The sequence below is a fragment of the Lepidochelys kempii genome, chromosome 2, assembly GCF_965140285.1.
Source record: "Lepidochelys kempii isolate rLepKem1 chromosome 2, rLepKem1.hap1, whole genome shotgun sequence".
Lineage (NCBI taxonomy): Eukaryota > Metazoa > Chordata > Testudines > Cheloniidae > Lepidochelys > Lepidochelys kempii.
In genome coordinates this window covers 107,664,465-107,679,593 of record NC_136381.1, presented here as the reverse complement: position 1 = coordinate 107,679,593, position 15,129 = coordinate 107,664,465, and the positions used below count along the sequence as shown (strand labels likewise).

Here is a 15,129-nt window from a genome sequence, read left to right as displayed (position 1 = left end):
TCAAATCTCAATCCCAGTAGATCAAATTGAAATCCCTTAAAATGAGGTATACTTTGACTGCAGGTCTATATAACCCACTAACCCACAGCAATGTTAGACCCTAATTAATCCCACTTTTGTATTCTATTAATTTAAAGCATTACAAAAAATCCATTAACCAGATGAGACAGGGACTTGCAAGAGTCTTGTATTTACGCTTCGAGCTAGGGTATTGTGTATCTGTTGGGTGGGCCTGGTTGAGACAGATATATATTTGAAATGTTTCAAGTAGTTTTGCATTATTGATGGAATAATCTGTCCTTTTATTTCAGGGCCTGTCAAACTGATCAAATAAGGAGGACATTTACATCTGTTTGTTTATTGATAGAGGCAAGTTGTTATCCCTTCCAAAACTGGGGTATCCTATATTAACTCCCACCAGTTAGTGTTCAGACTTGTCACACTGTCTGCATCAGGTTGCCTTGAATAAAGATTAGGTGAGTGGTTTGACGATCTTCCTAAACTTTCAAACTTGTATGCCAGTTCAACAGCAGGTTTGTGTAATTTTAATTGCCCCTCTCCCATTTCATCCCTACATCATGAGACTAAACGTTTTTTAAAGCACGAAGCAGGCAAATCAGCATGCTGCCATCTTTAGTAAGAATAAGTAAGTAATAAATAAAATATATACAAAACTGGATTTTCTGAAGGTGGGGGGAAAACTGAAATGAATATGCTACCAGCTAGAACTTGCATCATTCAAACAAATCAGAACCATCAGTTTTGTTTGGGGCACATAACAATAGAAGTGAAGTACACAGTAATACCTTCGGATATTGCAGCAATAATCAAATTCACTAGATCAGTAGAAGAAACAATTGGCCAAAAAGACTGCTAGCACACTTTTATTTCTATTGTTTTATAGCATTTTGTGAAGAATAAGATTAGGATTTGCATTTATGGACAGATTTTTTTCCCCCAGCTTTACTTTTCTAGGTTCCATGCTCCACTGGAAATAAGTGGCAAAGATATAGTGAACTGTGGTGGTCAGGGGAGTAGTCAGCCCATTGTGAAAGTGGTATCTATAACCTGATCAGAAATATTACAGTAAGCAGTTCTATGAGCTATTGAAGTCTGTCAGACGAGTAGTAGATTACCTCATTCTGAATTTTGTATGTGACAAATTACTGGGTGCACTCTCCCCTCCCCCATTTCCAAAATAGTTTGACTTTATATATCAGATCATGTCCTACTATGTCTGTTGGACTGACAGTGTTCAGCACAACATAATGAAGTCTTACCCAACATGACATCACCCTTTTTTTTTCTTGTGATTTGGTACTTGCCATTATTTGAGAAGGCAAAAGTTGCTCTAAAATATAAGCACTAAAGCAAATTATAGTATTTCAGCACTAATTACTATACATCAGTCATATCTAAATTATTTGTATTAACTGGGCCTACATGTAGATATATATCATGTGCAAAGTAAAAACCTGTTTATAATTAGTGGAAAAACATTGACAATCATAATATGGTGCAGAGGTAGGAGGCAATAGAGTGGGTACTTGAGATAACTGGTCTAACAACTGGCATGGAAAGGGACAGGAATACAAAAAGTTTTAGAGGAATTTTTCCAACTCTTCATTTTAAGAAGATGACCAAAATGCTGAGGATTAATTCATTCTATGCTGTTCTGTGGCTATGGAGTAGCTCCATTGCCTTTCTGCAGTCCTAAGTTGCTATGGGGAGGAGGAAAGTGAGGGCGGGGAAAGATGATTTTTGTCTTCAATCTGCCTGACTACTTGCAGTTGGTGTGGAAGGTGAGAAGAAGGATTTGCTCCACTGTTATTGCCCAAAGTGCAAATCTTCCCTGTCGTCCCATCTTTTTGTCTGAGCAGATCTAGTTTCACTAACTTCTATCAATAGTTAGTGTTTTTTTCCAAATATTAGCTTTTTCTGATGGGTAATTGATATTTTTATTTTTCTGGCTAAGCTCTGCCCACTGAAACCAGTGGCAATCAGGCATATGTCTGATACAGAATTCAGCTCTTGGTCACCCATAGTAGGTTGCTAATCATAAAAATAATATACTGGGGAAACTTACACCTATAAGGCCAAATTTTCAAAAGCCGTATCTATTCTCATGTGCTCAGATTTGCTTCATGTTCTTGTGTGACTAGTCTTTGCTTGCAGAGAATGTGGATTTGTAGATACAAATTGTGTAGTCACAAGTGCCCAAAATCAAGCATTCAAATATCTGTAGGAGCAGTAACTTGGGGGTACAAATATGAATGCACAAATCTGGGTAGCATGAAGGCATTTTGAAAATTTTGCTCAAATATGCATCATAAATGTCTCCATAATTTTCTTTCCCCAGAGAGGGGGTGGGTGGATGGGTGTGTGTGTGTGAGAACTGCCCCTTCCCTCCTTGCATTTCATTCTTTCAGAAACTGAAAGAAATCCAAGTTCTCATAGCTTTAAAATGGACTGCGTCCAGAGAGAATCGGTGCTCTCTTCTCATTATTTATCTAAAGGGTTACATACTTTACAACATATAACTCTGCTGTTAAGAGGAAAGAGGGGGCAGGGGTGCCCACTTTAGAAAGAGGCCCTTTCCACAATGATTTCATGGTGAATTGGGAATGGGGTAGTGTAAAGTCAGGCAAGCCCACACTGTTCTCACGGACCAAATGACTAAATGTGGGAGAGGAAAAAGGAGTCTGGCTGCATCCCCAGTTATGATCTGGCTCTGTAGAAGAATCAGTCTGCTAAACTCATTGCATTTTTATGCAATTTAGTCTGAGAGAAAGGAGAAGATCACTGAACCCTGACCCAACTATGAGATTGGAATAACAACTAGAGAGACTTAGAGCTACCAACATTTGAGTCTCACAGCATTTAAATTAAAATAAATATTTAGTGTGTTTTTTCTTTAGGATCATCTCATGCAAGATTTATTAAATTCCAGTGTTTAACTCAAGCGCAAATGTAGCTTTAATTAGGATATTTTTACTTACTGTTGCACAGCATCATTAAATGGTGTTTGTAACTGAGAGTTATGAGCAGCTATGTCTAATGATCTGGATCAGACATTCCCAAACTGTGATCCATGGATCACTTGTGGTCTGTGGTGAGTTGGCTGGCCACATAGTGGAGACCATCATTCTTGTTTCCAGCCAATAAATTGCATTAAAAGAAGCGAAAACACCATTACTTTTCTAATGTTACTCTTCCAAGTAAGCCAGTGCTATATTTGTTAGAGCTATTATGTGTTTGTGAATGGGAGCAGGGAGTGATCCAGGCAATCGTGATGGGGTGGAGTGGTGGTCCACAAGACATGGTATTAAAGATGAGGCCCTCACTATGAAAAGTTTAAGAACCTCTGACACAAGGCAAATGACTGTAATACAAATTTTAAAAAGGTAAATTGACCATGAATAAAGTTCCCAGTTTGAAAATATTTTAGTATTTGTCCTACACTAATACATGTATATTAATGTAATCACTCCTACAACAGGTCTTGTGTATATAAGCGGGGGGGGGGGGGGGAATAGTCCTGCTATTGTGGGGAATTTTCCTGGCTTCTGCACTAGCCCAGTGAAGTGGGCTAGCGAAAGGATCTGAGGCCTCACTCCCACTTCCTTTACCCAGTGGCCTCCCTACCCTTGAGGACTCCCCTTCCACTCTCGTGTCTGGCAGAGTCCTCCAAACCCCCAAAGGCTGGGCCCAGGATTCCTGGGGGGCTCGACCCCCAACCCTGCTGTGGTCACCTAGGACAGGGGCTAGGGTGTCCCCACTCCGGGGTACTCTCTCTGCACTGGGCACTTCTCTGACCCACTGACCATTACATACAATTTAAAGCAAATGCAAGTTACTTAATCAACAATCTTAAAAAGAATAAGGAAAAATGGGAAAGGTTAAAGGAAACACATCAACCCACTCTGTGGCAGGGAGCATCACAAACAGTGTCTCTGGAACGTCAGGGCAGTTCAGTCTGTTCCTTGTAGGTCCCAGGCCTTCTTCTCAGGCCCTGACTGTGCTGCAGGGATGCTGTGAGTTGGTGGCCTCAGGCTCTAAGTGGTAGGACCCTTCTTCCCAGCATTGTCCCTGCCCTGTCAGGGTTATGATCCAAGCCTGGCCTGCAGAGCCCCTTGGCTGAGGCGTCTCCCTGTGCTGGGCCTGCTGCCCAGGGTCCCCCTCGCTCTCCCTAGCTGCTCACCGCACCCAGCTCCAGACTGCTCCAGCCCCGGCTCCACCACTCTGTCTCAGCGCTGCTGCTGCTCTGCCTCCAGCTCCCTGGGCTGCTTCTTTGACCCTCTGCCTCTGGTTGCTGCAGCTTTGCTCCCAGGACAGGTCTGTTCTGCAGGCTGCTTCTGTGACTCTGCTCCCAGCACTGACCTGCTTCATGGGCTGCTTTTCTGGCCCCTCTGGCTCTGGTTGCTGCAGCTCTGCTCTCTCTGGGCTGTGCCTCTGGCTTTGGGGCTGCAGCTCTGCTCCCAGGACAGGGTCTGCTCTTTCTGGTTCTGGCACAGCTCAGCTCGCGCCCCTGCTTTCTCCTTAGCTCGGCCCCACTCTGTCTGACCCAGGCAATTCCAGCTCACAGGGAGGATGGGACCTTCCTGGTGTCCTGACTCTCTGATTAGCCTGCCCGCCCTGTCATTCAGGCTGACCTGGAGCATTGGCCTCTCCCCATTGTTCCTGGGGACTATCAGTCTCAGAGTCCTCATTTCCATAGACACTTCCCCTTTTAGTACTGGGAGCTAGCCAACCAAAACACCCCCACTGAATGTTAGTAAGGGGGCAACAGTCCCCTTACACATCTTGATTAGATTCATATCATCTTTAGGCCCTATCCCAACAGTAGTACCTCCGATTTGTTTTAGAAATAATATTTACGGTGACTTTTCCAAGGGTATAGCAGAAATCTGGGATATTCTGGTTGTCTTTTTTTAAAAATCAACATGGGGAGAGGGGAAAATGGGTGGATAGAATACTTATTTGTGGATCCAAGATGGGATAATTTTGTTCTTTCTATCTCATAAGGAAATAGAAAGTAGTCCACAAAACAGAAAGGTCCAGCCAACTTCTGTTTTCATATAGGTTTCTTTAGGAATTCCAAGACACAGCACTCACCTTTTAAAGAGCGGTGTGCATTTCTTCCATATTCATTTTGTTTGGTGTTTTCTGAATCCTTTGTATTATGTTGTCAGTCTCTAAATCTGGAGGATTTTTTTCTCTCTCAATAGAATAATAGAAATGTAGTGCTGGAAGGGACCTCAAGAGGTCATCAAGTCCAGCTACCTGCGCTGTGGCAGGACCAAGTATACCTAGGCCATCCCTGACAGATGTTTGTCCAGCTCATTTCTAAAAGCTTCAGTGATGGGGACTCCATGACCTCCTATTCTATACCTTAGAAAGTTTTCCCCAATATCTAACCGAAATCTCCTTTTCTGCAGATTAAGACCATTACTACTTGTCCTACTTCAGTGGACATGGAGAACAATTGATCATCACCCTCTTTATGACAGCTTATCAGGTTCCCCTGTCAGTTGTCTTTTCTCTAGACTAAACATGCCCAGTTTTTTAAAACCTTTTATCATTTTTGTTGCTCTCCTCTGGACTCTTTCCAATTTGTCCACATCTTTCCTAAAGTGTGGTGCCCAGAATTGGACACTGTTCTCCAGCTGGAGCCTCCCCAGTGCTGAACAGAGCAGGACAATTACCTCCCATGTCTTACATACAACACTCCTACTAATACACCCCAGAATCTTATTAGCCTTTTTTGCAGCTGCAGCACATTGACGACTCATATCCTGTTTGTGGTCTCCTGTAACTCCCAGATCCTTTTCAGCAGTACTTCCACCTAAACAGTTATTCCCGACTTCGTAGTTGTGCATTTTATTTTTCTTTCCTAAGTGAAGTACTTTGCACTTCTCTTCACTGAATTTCATCTTGTTGACTTCAGACCAAGCCTCCAATTCATCAGGATCATTTTGAATTCTAATCCTGCCCTCCAAAGTGCTTGAAACTCCACTCCTCTCAACTTGGTGTCACCTGCACACTTTTTATAAGCACACTTTCTACTCTATTATCCAAGTATTAATGAAAATATTGAGTAGTACTGGACTCAGGACTGATCCTTGCACAATCCCACTAGATAAACTCTCCCAATTTGACAGCAAACCATTGATAACTATGTTTTGAGTATGATCTTTCATCCTGTTTTGCACCCACTTACTAGTAGTTTCATATAGAACACATTTCCCTGTTTGCTTGTGAAAATGTGATGTGGAACTGCATCAGAAGCCTTAGTGAAACCAAGGTATGTCATGTCTACTGCTTCCCCACCAGATCACTAATCCTATCAAAGAAGTTGGATTGGCATGACTTTTTTTCTTATAAACCTGTTTTTCAGAGGCTTACACATTGTTTAATAAATTTCTCCAGTATCTTTCCAAAGTTATCCAAGTTAGGCTGACTGGTCTATAATTCCCCAGATCCTCCTTGTTCCCCTTTTTAGAGCTAGGTATAATGTTTGCCCTTCTCCAGTCTTCTGGGACTTCTCCTGTCCTCCAGAAGTTCTCAAACATAATTGCTAACAGCTCGAAGATTGCTTTAACTGGTTTCTTAAGTACCCTAGGATGAATTTCATCAGGCACTGCTGATTGAATATCTCTAATTTATCTGAATATTCTTTAACGTATTCTTTCCCTATTTTGCCTAGTGTTTCTTCCCCCCTTGGTGGGTGGTGTTGTGTTGAGTATCTGGTTCTACTTTTTAGTGTAGACAAGAAATAGGCATTAAGCACCTCAGGTTTCTTGATGTCATCAGTTATTAGCTCTCCTTCCGTGCTATGTAGAGGACCTACGCTAGGAGCAAGAAAGACAAAGGAAAGTGTATTTTAAGAACATTATCTTACTGCCTTTTGTCTCTTGAAAGGTGTAACTCAAAGGTGAAGGCACAAAACGATTTTGTCCCTACATACTTGTGCTGTTTTGTACTCCTCATCCATTTGACAATATTTTTACTAATTTGTAGAATTCCCGTTTGATTTTCATGTTATTAAAGAGCTCCTGGTGGAGCCATATTGGCCTCTTACAAAGGAAAGAGGAAGAATAGTATCGGGATAGTTTGCAGTTGTGCCTTTAATATTGTCTCCTTGAGGAACAGCTAGTTCCCCTTGGGTTTTCTTCCAATGGGACCTTACCTTCCAGTTCTTCTTCTTCTTTTTTTTTTTGAAGTCCATTATCCTTATTCTGCTGCTCTCACTCCTTCCGTTCCTTAAAATCATGAAATCTATCATTGTATGACTGCTATCACCCAAATTGCCTGGAGTGTGAAAGGTTAACTCGCTTCTGTTACCTGAGAAGAATTAAGACTCTTTAAAATTGTGAAGATGCTTATTTTTATTCTGATTTAAAAGGATGTTTTATGAAACAAATGTCTTTTCTAGGATAACAGCTGGCTTCAGCCTTCAGGTTCTGTCTAAGTGTTTTCATTCTTGTTTGCTTACAAGCAGCTGGAAGGGTGTGTAACCTGGGTGCTTGTTTAAGATGCTGATGTGCCTTCTATGGAGCACACAGAACTGGCTTCACTGAAAAGAATGCGTTAAGATTGTCAGTGATCCTTTTGAATAGGTTAAGCCAACACCAATTCCTTTTGTTGAGAAAACGCTTTATTCTGAAAGTCTCTCAGATCTTCTGTACAACAGAAAATGCTGTGTTCTGCCATTATCAGAATGGCTCTATAAATGGGGCAAGGGTTATGGTGTTTTTTTCCCCTGGACTATATTAATTCCAAGTGTATGTCCTGACAAAGACATTTTATTGAATTATTTTTGTTACACTAATTTATAAATAGAGGAATCCCTTTGAGTTACCAAAACCTTACTGAAGTTGTCAGTCTCTCTCTTCTCCCCCTCCCCTGGCACCCTCTCCGCCCCAAGTGATGTGCATAATATAATTTTTCCACTTGGGTAGACCAGAGCTAGCAACTGAATGCATCAATAACAGGAGAAACAAAATTCAATTTCAAGCAACACCATAAAATATTTTCAGTAACATGAGACATTATAAGGAAAGGTGTAATATTCAGTTGACTTATTTAAAGGAATATATATTGGGTAAGCCTGTGTATTTTCTCTTAGCTGCCCACACCGAGGAGGGGAGATGCAGAAGGGGTGGGGGCCAAAGTTAGAAGTTCTAGGCCTAGGATTTGACTTTGCACAGGCAAGCAAACCTGAGGTTCAGCTGTGATAAATGGACATTTTTGGCCTTCAGTTTCCCCTCTACTGTGCATTTCATCGGTTTCTGGTTATAACAAGGAGAAACTCTGTCTCTAGGATAGGTATCTCTTTAAAATGTTGGCAGTTTCCTTCAAGGTTTAAAATATATTTATTTGAGATATTTCCTTTAGGAATAATTCCGAGCAGAAAGGAGGCAGAGGGTGGGAAATTGTCTCTAACATTGGTTGTAGTGAGAGCCATTCTCAAGGTGCTAAGAACAGCAGCAAGGGGGCAGGGGGAATGGTAGCATTTACCTGATGTTTTGTGAATGCACATCATATTAGATACTGGAGAAAAAATGTAAATGATAACAAATGTAGTATGCAACAATGTGTTTATAAAAATGTATTAATTCCCTTTTTCACAAATGAGGCTAAAATGCATAAAATTTAAATATTTAAAAGTATAATTATGCTTACAATTTGTTTGCAATAATTAGCATGCTTGCAGCCATTTTGCATATTTATAATTTTTAAAATATTTTCTGAGATTCATTCCTATGGATAACTGATGTGGAGCTGCCTGCTGGGTGAAGTGTTAATTCAGGATGCAAAAATCCTTAACTGTGTATCTTGCATCTTGCCAGAGGTTTAAATGTACCCTACAGAGGTTTGCTCACATGGACAATATACATTGAAGCCTCAACTGAGCCTGGAGGACATGATCTCTCATGTTTTATTAGAGGCCAGTTAACACCACACTATTGTGTGCTAGCCCTTCAAGACAAATGTTCTGTTAACTGTTCATCAGTGGGTTTTCAGGTACAGATTGTGATGGTACTGACTGCTAAAGTTGACAGGCTGTGGTACACACCCCTTATTTGCAATTTTATATATTCAGCCTATTTACATTCACATTTAGCTTGTGTGAAACAGGCACTTGTGGTGGTTCTCTCATAAACAAAAATAACACTAGGATGCTATTGAGGGTTATGTGCCCATTATCTTAGGGTTATACAGTTCTTGGCTGTCCAGTGATTTTTTTGTTCATTTTCTCACCTCTTCTGACATCACTTATGTTGTATGACATTGTTTTTTATTTGATTCTCACTAACTGGAACATGTTTGGAGAGGTTTTTTGGGAAAAATGATAGACCCTTGCAATCATTTGGGTATATGGATTTAATAACATTTCATTTCAGTAACCACAGTGCAACAACCAATTTTTCATCTTTCATCACTTCTGTTCGGGAGAAAGTGGTCCTAGAGCATATTTTTTGTTCTTGCTTGCTAAGTGGGTTTACACAGTACAATTCCTCCTTTTTGGCTGTGTTCTGCCATTATACCTTCTAAACACTAGACACAGATATGCTCAGGCTCCTCACAGCAACAGACACCTACTTTTAAATTTTGTGTGTGAATTTATTGAAAGATGTAGTGCTGGCAAGTGGTCTTTCTCAAAGGGCTGCTATTCTTGTGACAGGTTGAGGACAAACACAGCACATGGCTGTAGTATATAAAATCCTTTAATCTAGGACGTGGTGCCTTACAGGAATTTTTGCCATGTGTCCCATGAGCAGAATTTCTCGTTATCCTGAGATTTAATCTGGATCCATATGAGGGTCAGAAAAAGAGAGCCTTCTAAGAAGGCCTGAAGCTATGGTGCTCCTTAACTAAAAGTTTCAAGACAGCAAAAGATTGATGACCTTAAGTCCTCCTTATTTGGGTCATTTTATGGTGGTTTAGCTTCCTATTTTTGTTTATATTTGTACCACAGATTGCAGACTACAGTGGACCATTTGACCCTGTATAGGATTATTTATTGAAGTTTCTATTTTATGTATAGTGCCAGACACTTTTTGGCACCTTACTTGAATAAAGTAAAAGTTGCCACTAGCTATGAGATGGTGGGTAGTTCCGTTAAGAACTTGGCTTTGAGTGCAGGACATAAGTCAGAGCACATCCTCCACTTTTTCCTGTCTCTAGTTTCCACACTGTAGTCTGAGCATTATCTCAGCAGCACCATGTCTGTTCTGCAAACAACACTCTAATTCTTATTTTCAAGAATGCCAAATTAACTTAATTTATATTTAAATTTTAAATTCTAAAAGTTTATGGTATTTTTATCATGTTTGTGTGTCTTTGAATTTCTTTTTATTTTTTAAATTTTCTTACACTCCCTAAAATCATTACAATAAAAACATCTTATAATAAATTATAAGTAGGGGCAATTAAGTGTGAACATTTTTTTGAATTTCTCACAAGCTTCAAGTTGTGCTTTATAAAATACTTATTTGTCAGTAAAATGGAATTAAACACCCTTCTAAGTATCAATACAAAACAAATTATATCTGAGAACTTTCATCCTGAAGGATCCCAAAGTACTTTGCAAGCTAGATAGTACCGCTGAAATACTGTGACTGCCAGGATTGAAGATGTGTATAGTTGAAGGGGAGTATATTTTTGGCAAGGGATGAAGAAACAAACACCTGATAAGTAAAGTACGTTAGGGACCTCTAACATCGTTACAGACAAAGTTTCACGCATGGGGAAATGGAATAATATTCTATTCATCTACCTCACAAGAATGACCAGTTGAATTGATCATGCCAAGAATTGAATCTGTGGTTCCAGGAATTCTAAGGGCAAGTCTACACTACAGCTGGGATTGAAGCTCTTAAATCGATCCACCAGCGGTCGATTTAGCAGGTCTAGTAAAGACCCACCAAATCAACTGCAGATCGTTTTCCAGTCAACCCCTGTATTCTAAGGTAAGTCAATGGGAGATTTTCTCCTGTAGACCCCATGGTAACTCGACCTAAGGTAGGTCAACTCCAGCTAAGTTATTCACATAGCTGGAGTTGCGTAGCGTAGGTCGACTTACCATGGTAGTGTAGACATAGCCTCAGTATTTTGCACCCTAATGCTTAGTCCATTCAGTCAGTATATCTTGGGCATCAACCTGTATGTCCCTGTATACACCACACTATTTGGGTTGCTTTGATTATGTAATTCCTGGAAGTTGCTGGCTGGAAAGCTGCTACATCAGCCAGTAGTCACTGTCTTTCTAGGAAGTACTGTTTATGGAAGTGGCATCAAAAACAGAGTAACAAAATTTCTGCTTCTGAAAGTGTTTTCTACTTGGCCCTGCAATAAATCTTGTTCTTATCCTGTTCAATCAATGAACACTACCAGACCCTTCAACATATTAATGAAAATCTTAGCATACTGTTTAGATTATGGCAATATTATATTTCACTAGACCAATATTATATAATGGTTACATTTGGACTTTGTCATCTTTTCGTTCCCCTAGTAGCATCCTGGGGTGGCCTTTAAAAGAAGGTATCTGTTAGATTCTCTGTGGGTGGTCAGAAAGCAGAAGACTTCGAGTTACAAAGGCTTTTGTTTGTTTTGGGTGAAGGCTTCAAAGGCTCACAGACTTCCTTACATGATGATGTAGTCAGGAAATACAATGGGGGTGAGAGGGGAAAGAATTTGCTGAAGCTGTTTTATATAAAATGGAACTTACAGATGCTATCCTCCTTGTGTTTGAGCTGTAAGCTAATATGGTCACGGATTTTTCTTTGCTCTAGGTGTCTTTGATGTTTGCATCAATTGCCCTCAATAAAGCTTCCAGGGTTTTTTTACACATTCATTTTGGAAATGTAAAATACAATGATGCATTCATAAGTCAAACTGTAAATAGTGTATTAAAGCTGAGTGACTTAATGTACATATTTGAACTGCTTGATGCTGGAACACATTCCAGTCCATATGTTCTGCAGATTCCGGTTAGTAAAACTCTCCAGCTGCAGCTTGTGACAAAGTGTGGGTTATGGTTTAAAGCTGTACTTTTTTTTATACATTCAAGGAATTACCTCATCAGCTCCTTCCAGTTCTCAGGATTACTCACTCATGCAGCTTGCCCAGGATGCTCTGTCTGCAGAGCTTGTGATCTGTGTGTATATCACCTGTTAGTCACTTTATTACATAAAGTTAATATACATTTCTGAAAGTTCATCATTTTCATTTGATACTGCACTTCTACAGACAACTTTAGGTGTTCATGTAAAAACTATTCAGAAAGGAATAGCAAATATCCTAATGCCACTACATAAATGCGTGGTGCACCCACACCTTGAATACTGTCTAGGTCTGTTAGCCCCATCTCAACAAGAATATGGTGGAACGGGAACAGGTTCAGAGGGCAACAAAGATGATCAAGTGTATGGATTGGCTTCTATACGAGAAGAGACTGAACGGATTAGGGCTGATCAGCTTAGAAAAGAGACTGTTAAAGGGGAATATGATAGAGGTCTATAAAATCTTGAATGGTGTAGAGCAAGTGAATAGAAGTGTGTTTACTCTTTCACACAACACAAAACCTAGGGGTCACCCAACGAAAATAATAGGCAGAGGTTTAGAGCAGGTTTCACACAATTACCCTATGGAACTCATTGCCATAGGATGTTGTGATTGCCAAAAGTATAACTGGGTTCAAAAAAACTAGATGCTTTCTTGGAGGACAGGACTATCAATGGACATAATCCAAGATGGCCAGGGATGTAACCCCACGCTTGGGGTGATCCTAAACCTTTGACTGCCAGAAGCTGGGATGGCAAGACGGGTGGATCTCTCCAATGGCTCTGTTCTGTACACTTCCCTGTGAAGCTCTGATACTGGCCACTGTTGGAAGACAGGGTACTGGGCTAGATGGACCATTTGTCTGACCCACTATGCTCATAGTTTTATATGCAAAACATATTTTGATAAACTAACTTATTTAACAATTTAGTGAATTGAACTGATAATTTCTAGGTCACCATGTCCTTTAAATTTTTAAGAACTAGTACTTCTCATCCTTTAACACACCATTTTTATTCACAGACCGGAAGAGGCAAACAAGCTCTCTTTCAACTCCAAAGTGGTTTCTTAACTTTGAATAAACTAATTAATCCTTGAACTAAACTAGTTAAATAAACTGAAATTAATATTTTTTCTCTGTACCTGCAGAAGAGGCTACTGCTATCGAAAGCTGATTTAGCACTTCAACAAACTTAGTTCCAGTTGCTTAGCCGGTGACCTCTACCAGTTTAGTGGTTTCACTTTCTTTAAAACTTGACAGCAAACATGTACTGTGTACATTTTTATTTTAATTTAAATTATTTTAATAGATTAATATAGGTTGTCAAATTTGATTTTTAAATAGGATTAATTTTAAAAATCCAGTTTTAAAGCAAAATGGTTTTGTGTTTTGTTTTTGTTTTTTAAATCTACTTTTATCCACACTGTGATCCTGAGTCTCAGTCCTGTCCTTGGCCAAAGCAGATTCTGACAGAAGCAGGACATTCTAGGAAACATTTTAAATGTATTAGACTTTGACAGTTGTTGCTGTCACTTTGCTACTTACTTTTCCAAAATTTTTCTGCAAGGATTAGTCAAGCTAAGTTGGTTGGTTTGCATTTGAGTACTCTGATTATATAGGAAAAATCAACTACAGTTAATTATTCTTTTGGGAATAGTTACCCATTTTCCATTTCAAGAGGATCTGGGGTTCTTCTAACTGTAACTGGAGACTGTTTTACATGTCCTCACATCAGCTTCCCAAAGCTCAGCACACTGCAGCACTGACTCTTAAGTCAGCTCTCCAAAAACCCTGTAACTTACTAAAAATAACGTTGTTGATCAAAGAAATAATAAAGATCAGACCGAGGTAAATTATAGTTGCATTTGGGAAGGTTTGATTGTTATATTCACTATGAGGTATTTTTTTAAGTTTTCTTTTTTTATGGAACACTACACTTGAAAACAGATTTGATTTTAAAGAAAATAATATGTAAGCTTTCTGCTAAAGGCAGGGGGTAAATATTTCACAGTAGCAATTCTTTTGCTGCAGAACTTCTGCTCTGATGGCAGATGTCACTGCAGAAATAAAACCCAACTTGATTTCCATATGTAGAAAACAGGATCAAATCAGTGTAGGAAATTGAATGCCTTTAATTTCTGTCAGGCTTTCTGATGTGGGTCATTCTGCCAGTTGTTAAATGAACTTCGTCAGTGTAACACATTCATAAATAAGAACTTTACAAATAGTTGATACTCATTATACTAGCAGAAATCAGCAACACTCGAGAATGTGGTGGTTTAAGGTGCATAATATCCTATGACCTTTTTTTTTTAAAAGATCCCACAATGTCTATAAAGAATATAGGGCTTGAGTCTCATTTGCATCAAACACACTTTATGCTGCTCTGGCAGTTTAAAGGTCCTTAATGGAATGAGAATAAAAGTTCCACATCAGCTTATAGATCAGTGTATATTGTTGCCTTCCTAAAATTTTAGGAAAAGAATTCCTGAAATACATGTTTCTGATGAACATCTAAACTAGGCCTTTTAAATTTCAAAAATAAATTAATAAAAATCATTATCAGTAAGATACATCCTACAAAATACTACATTTTAAACAACAGTTAAATTTTTTTAATGTAATCCTAGGCCCATATTCAAGTTTATCATGATTTTAGCTTCAAATATACTTACAACTAATTGCCTGCAGTCTATTAACCACTTTATGTTCTTTTGTACTTACAATTCAAGTCACTTACTTTTATATTAAACACACTTAAAGTGCATTTAATCTTAATGATAACATAGATTATAAAAACAGATTTTTCTCATCGAGATTTATTTCTGTATTCTGTACTGATACTTGAGGTCTTATTTTTATGAGTGGTAAGTCAAAAGGACACTTGCATCTGTTTAAAAAAATTAGTATTTGACATCTTATTTATTTTTTCCCTTTTTAGCAGTACTTGTTTAGAAGCTTGCAAATAATATTTCTTTCCCTATGTTTTTCCCACTTGTACCTGTATCAAGGTGGAAGACTTCTTTTAAAAATGGTAGTAAAAATTTGAAGGTCAT

At 39.1% G+C, this 15,129-nt stretch overlaps 1 protein-coding gene across 12 annotated transcripts in view; it reads left to right on the top strand.

The window, feature by feature from the left end:
• Positions 1-15,129, top strand: part of LOC144930211 (uncharacterized) — a 778,762-nt gene that overhangs the window by 73,284 nt on the left and 690,349 nt on the right. For 11 of the 12 annotated variants that reach the window (XR_013635332.1, XR_013635334.1, XR_013635331.1 and 8 more), the window contains exon 3: positions 312-476. The exons of the other annotated variant lie outside the window; for it this stretch is intronic. The gene's annotated coding sequence lies outside the window, so the exon portion shown is untranslated. The remainder of the gene's footprint in view (positions 1-311; positions 477-15,129) is intronic. 12 annotated transcript variants of the gene reach the window in all.